The sequence below is a fragment of the Pristiophorus japonicus genome, chromosome 10 (assembly GCF_044704955.1).
Source record: "Pristiophorus japonicus isolate sPriJap1 chromosome 10, sPriJap1.hap1, whole genome shotgun sequence".
Classification (NCBI taxonomy): domain Eukaryota; kingdom Metazoa; phylum Chordata; class Chondrichthyes; family Pristiophoridae; genus Pristiophorus; species Pristiophorus japonicus.
In genome coordinates this window covers 4,188,507-4,194,506 of record NC_091986.1, presented here as the reverse complement: position 1 = coordinate 4,194,506, position 6,000 = coordinate 4,188,507, and the positions used below count along the sequence as shown (strand labels likewise).

General features: G+C 51.4%; 1 protein-coding gene across 2 annotated transcripts in view; it reads left to right on the top strand.

The window, feature by feature from the left end:
- Positions 1-6,000, top strand: part of gpc5a (glypican 5a) — a 1,129,174-nt gene that overhangs the window by 863,450 nt on the left and 259,724 nt on the right. The window lies entirely within an intron of this gene.

The window sequence follows — 6,000 nt, the reverse complement described above, 5'->3', positions numbered from 1 at the left end:
CTCGGTCTCTCGATCTCGGTCTCTCTCTCTTGTTCTCTCTCTCTCGTTCTCGGTCCCATTCTCGGTCTCGGTCTCTCGATCTCGGTCTCTCTCTCTCTCTCTCTCTCTCTCTCTATCTCTCTCTATCTCTCTCTCGTTCTCGGTCCCATTCTCGGTCTCTCGTTCTCGGTCCCATTCTCGGTCTCTCAGTCTCGGTCTCTCTCTCTCTTGGTCTCTCTCTCTCTCGGTCTCTCTCTCTCTCTTGGTCTCTCTCTCTCTATCCGTCTTGGTCTCTCTCTCTCTCAGTCTTGGTCTCTCTCTCTCTCAGTCTTGGTCTCTCTCTCGGTCTCTCTCTCTCAGTCTCAGTCTCTCTCGGTCTCTCCATCTCAATCTCTCTCTCTCTCGGTCTCGGTCCCATTCTCTCTCTCGGTCTCAGTCTCTCTCTCTCGGTCTCTCTCTCTCGGTCTCTCTCTCTCGGTCTCGGTTCCATTCTCAGTCTCTCGGTCTCTCTCGGTCTCAGTCTCTCTCTCTTGGCCTCTCTCTCTCGGTCTCTCTCTCTCTCGGCCTCTCTCTCTCTCGGCCTCTCTCTCTCTCGGTCTCTCTCTCTCGGTCTCGGTCTCTCTCGGTCTCTCTCGGTCTCAGTACCATTCTCGGTCTCTCTCTCTCGGTCTCTCTCTCGGTCTCTCGATCTCGATCTCGTGTCTCTCTCTCTCGGTCTCTCTCTCTCTCGGACTCTCTCACTCTCGGTCTCTCTCTGTCCCATTCTCGGTCTCGCGGTCTCTCTCTCGATCTCGGTCTCTCTCTCTCGGTCTCTCGCTCTCTCTCTCGGTCTCTCTCTCTCTCTCTTGGTCTCTCTCTCTCTCGGTCTCTGTCTCTCTCTCTCTCTCTCTCTCTCTCTCTCTCTCTCTCTCGGTCTCTCTCTCGGACTCTCTCTCTCTCGGTCTCTCTCTCTCTCGGTCTCGGTCTCTCTCGGTCTCTCTCTCTTGGTCTCAGTACCATTCTCGGTCTCGGTCTCTCTCTCTCGGTCTCAGTCTCTCTCTCTCGGTCTCTCTCTCTCGGTCTCTCTCTCTCGGTCTCTCTCTCTCGGTCTCAGTCTCAGTCTCTCTCTCTCTCGGTCAGTCTCTCTCGGTCTCTCTCTCGGTCTCTCTCTCGGTCTCGATCTCTCTCGGTCTCTCTCGGTCTCAGTCCCATTCTCGTTCTCGGTCTATCTCTCGGTCTCTCTCTCTCTCGGTTTCTCTCTCTTGGTCTCGGTCCCATTCTCGGTCTCTCTCTCTCTCTCGGTCTCACTCTCTCTCGGTCTCTCGGTCTCAGTCTCTCTCTCTTGGCCTCTCTCTCTCGGTCTCTCTCTCTCTCGGTCTCTCTCTCTCTCTCTCTCGGTCTCTCTCTCTCTCTCTCTCTCTCTCGGTCTCTCTCTCGGTCTCGCTCTCTCTCTCTCTCGGTCTCTCTCTCTCGATCTCTCGATCTCGGTCTCTCTCTCTCTCTCTCACTCTCGTTCTTGGTCCCATTCTCGGTCTCTCGGTCTCGGTCTCTCGGTCTCGGTCTCTCTCTCTCTCGTTCTCGGTCCCATTCTCGGTCACTCGGTCTCTCTCTCTCGGTCTCTCTCTCGTTCTCGGTCCCATTCTCGGTCTCGGTCTCTCGATCTCGGTCACTCTCTCTTGTTCTCTCTCTCTTGTTCTCTCTCTCTCGTTCTCGGTCCCATTCTCGGTCTCTCAGTCTCGGTCTCTCTCTCTCTCTTGGTCTCTCTCTCTCTCTTGATCTCTCTCTCTCTCTATCGGTCTCGGTCTCTCTCTCTTGGTCTCTCTCTCTCTCAGTCTTGGTCTCTCTCTCGGTCTCTCTCTCTCAGTCTCAGTCTCTCTCGGTCTCTCCATCTCAATCTCTCTCTCTCTCTCGGTCTCGGTCCCATTCTCGGTCTCTCGGTCTCAGTCTCTCTCTCTTAGCCTCTCTCTCTCGATCTCTCTCTCTCGGTCTTGGTCCCATTCTCGGTCTCTCTCCCTCTCTCTCGGTCTCAGTCTCTCTCTCTTGGCCTCTCTCTCTCGGTCTCTCTCTCTCTCGGTCTCGGTATCTCTCGGTCTCTCTCGGTCTCAGTACCATTCTCGGTCTCTCTCTCTCGGTCTCTCTCTCGGTCTCTCTCTCTCGATCTCGATCTCGGTCTCTCTCTCTCGGTCTCTCTCTCTCTCTCTCGGTCTCTCTCTCTCTCGGACTCTCTCACTCTCAGTCTCTCTCTCTGTCCCATTCTCGGTCTCGCGGTCTCTCTCTCGATCTCGCTCTCGGTCATCTCGCTATCTCTCTCGGTCTCTCTCTCTCTCTCTCTTGGTCTCTCTCTCGGTCTCGGTCTCTGTCTCTCTCTCTCTCTCTCTCTCTCTCTCTCTCTCTCTCTCTCTCTCTCTCTCTCGGACTCTCTCTCTCTCGGACTCTCTGTCTCTCGGTCTCTCTCTCTCTCGGTCTCGGTCTCTCTCGGTCTCTCTCTCTCTTGGTCTCAGTACCATTCTCGGTCTCGGTCTCTCTCTCTCGGTCTCAGTCTCTCTCTCTCATCTCGGTCTCTCTCGGTCTCTCTCTCTCGGTCTCTCTCTCTCGGTCTCGCTCTCTCGGTCTCGGTCTCTCTCTCTCTCTTGGTCTCTCTCTCTCGGTCTCTCCCTCTCACTCGGTCTTGGTCTCTCTCTCTCGGTCTCTCTCTCGGTCTCTCTCTCGGACTCCCTCGGTCTCGGTCTCTCTCTCTCGGTCTCTCTCTCGGACTCCCTCGGTCTCTCTCTCGGACTCCCTCGGTCTCGGTCTCTCTCTCTCGGTCTCTCCCTCTCTCGGTCTCTCGGTCTCTCTCTCGGTCTCTCTCTGTCTCTCTCTCTCTCTCGGACTCTCTCTCTCGGTCTCTCTCAGTCTCTCTCTCTCTCGGTCTCTCTTTCTCTCGGTCTCTCTCTCTCGGTCTCTCACTCTCTCTCGGTCTCTCTTTCTCTCGGTCTCTCTTTCTCTCGGTCTCTCTCTCTCGGTCTCTCTCGGTCTCTCTCTCATTCTTTCTCTCTCTCGTTCTTTCTCTCTCTCTCTCGGTCTCGGTCCCATTCTCGGTCTCTCTTTCTCGGTCTCTCTCTCTCGGTCTCTCTTGGTCTCTCTTGGTCTCTCTTGGTCTCTCTCGGTCTCGGTCTCTCTCTCGGTCTCTCTCTCTCAGTCTCTCTCTCTCTCTCTCTCTCTCTCTCTCGGTCTCGGTCTCTCTCTCGGTCTCTCTCTCGGTCTCGGTCTCTCTCTCGGTCTCTCTCTCACGGTCTCGGTCCCATTCTCGGTCTCTCGGTCTCTCTCTGTCGGACTCTCTCGATCTCTCTCTGTCGGACTCTCTCTCGGTCTCTCTCTCTCTCGGTCTCTCTCTCTCTCGGTCTCTCTCTCTCGGTCTCTCTGTCTCGGTCTCTCTCTCTTTAGGTTTCTCTCGGTCTCTCTCTCTCTCGGTCTCTCTCGGTCTCTCTCTCTCTCGGTCTCTCTCGGTCTCTCTCTCTCTCGGTCTCTCTCTCTCGGTCTCTCTCTCTCTCGGTCTCTCTCTTGTTCTCTTGGTCTTGGTCCCATTCTCGGTCTCGGTCTCTCTCGGTCTCTCTCTCTTGGTCTCGGTCCCATTCTCCATCTCTCGGTCTCTCGGTCTCTCTCTCGGTCTCTCTCTTGTTCTCTTGGTCTCGGTCCCATTCTCGGTCTCTCTCTCGGTCTCTCTCTCTCATTCTCTCTCTCTCTCTCGGTCTCTCTCTCGGTCTCTCTCTCTCTCGGTCTCTCCTATTCTCGGTCTCTCCCATTCTCGGTCTCTCCCATTCTCGGTCTCTCTCTCTCGGTCTCTTGCTCTCTCTCTCTCAGTCTCTCTCAGTCTCGGGGTCTCTCTCTCTCAAACACACACACACACACACACACACACACACACACAACTGGAGTAACTCTCAGCTAGCCAAACCTCCCTAAATGGTCAGAATTGGGATGGGTGGCTGGTTACGCCCACTTTGGCTGAAAAAAAAACTGACCAAAAAAATCATAACTAACTGAGTTACACTGGTGCAAATTGATTGGGGAAACTGGTTATTCAACTTAGGCCAAAAAGAACAGCCTGCTCCAAAAAAAAAAGGAGCAAATCACTGGGGAACGTTGAGCCCATATTTCTCTTTCTGTACCTGATTTGACATTGAATTCACCCACTCTAATTCAGCCTGCTTCTCAGTCCTTCCCCTGTTTATTTCTCGCTCCTTCAATCGCAATGGTTTTGGAGATACACTGTTGGTGCTGACATTAACCAAGGTGCTAGGTCCCATGTTGCCATCGCGCACGCTGTTATGAGCTCACACTTCCCGCGACTTAAAGGGAATGACAATTCTAAGCTGAAGGGTGCGAGGAAAAGTCTAACTAAGTGGGCACGCCATGAGATGCCCCCCACCCCCCTCCAGCAAATTCCAGGCCCATATCATTTCTGCTCCCAAGAACTGCCAGGGACAGATTGCTCGTGTCGCTATTGCCTGAGACTGCACCCTAGTTTTATATAACCGACCAAATGTAAAATTGGGATGAGCACTCGGTTGAATTTCATTTTTCCAACAGTACATAGTTAGCTCTCGGTTTTCCTCCACTCGAGCAGAATCACAAGTCCTCACAACCTTGTTCTGCAAACTGCGGATATAATGCTTGTTTCAATCGTTGTCAGTTGTAGCAAGGTAATTGAGGGTCGATATGTCATCCAAAGGCAGACGAGGACCCCGATTCCACAGGAAGGGTATGGTCCCTTTAAGAACCTCCATCTTTTACGATTATTGCACCTGGAGTGGGTGGAGACGTAAAAAAGAAGATTCAATATGGAGAATGAAACAGTTAATTCAGAGACCTTGGTCCAGAACTTAAAGAAGGGTAACTTTGAAGGTATGAGGCGTGAATTGGCTAGGATAGATTGGTGAATGATACTGAAGGGGTTGACTGTGGATGGGCAATGGCAGACATTTAGAGACCGCATGGATGAAATACAACAATTGTACATCCCTGTCTGGCGTAAAAATAAAAAAGGGAAGGTGGCTCAACCGTGGCTATCAAGCGAAATCAGGGATAGTATTAAAGCCAAGGAAGTGGCATACAAATTGGCCAGAAATAGCAGGGAACCCGGGGACTGGGAGAAATTTAGAACTCAGCAGAGGAGGACAAAGGGTTTGATTAGGGCAGGGAAAATAGAGTACGAGTAGAAGCTTGCAGGGAACATTAAGACGGATTGCAAAAGTTTCTATAGATATGTAAAGAGAAAAAGGTTAGTAAAGACAAACGTAGGTCCCCTGCAGTCAGAATCAGGGGAAGTCATAACGGGGAACAAAGAAATGGCAGACCAATTGAACAAGTACTTTGGTTCACTAAGGAGGACACAAACAACCTTCCGGATATAAAAGGGGTCAGAGGGGCTAGTAAGAAGGAGGAACTGAGGGAAATCCTTATTAGTCGGGAAATTGTGTTGGGGAAATTGATGGGATTGAACGCCGATAAATCCCCAGGGCCTGATGGACTGCATCCCAGAGTACTTAAGGAGGTGGCCTTGGAAATAGCGGATGCATTGACAGTCATTTTCCAACATTCCATAGACTCTGGATCAGTTCCTATGGTAGCCAATGTAACCCCACTTTTTAAAAAAGGAGGGCGAGAGAAAACAGGGAATTATAGACCGGTCAGCCTGGCATCAGTAATGGGTAAAATGATGGAATCAATTATTAAGGATGTCATAGCAGCGCATTTGGAAAGAGGTGACATGATAGGTCCAAGTCAGCATGGATTTGTGAAAGGAAAATCACGCTTGACAAATCTTCTGGAATTTTTTGACGATGTTTCCAGTAGAGTGGACAAGGGAAAACCAGTTGATGTGGTGTATTTGGACTTTCAGAAGGCTTTTGACAAGGTCCCACACAAGAGATTAATATGCAAAGTTGAAGCACATGGAATTGGGGGTAGTGTGCTGAAAAGGATTGAGAACTGGTTGGCAGACAGGAAGCAAAGAGTAGGAGTAAATGGGTACTTTTCAGAATGGCAGGCAGTGACTAGTGG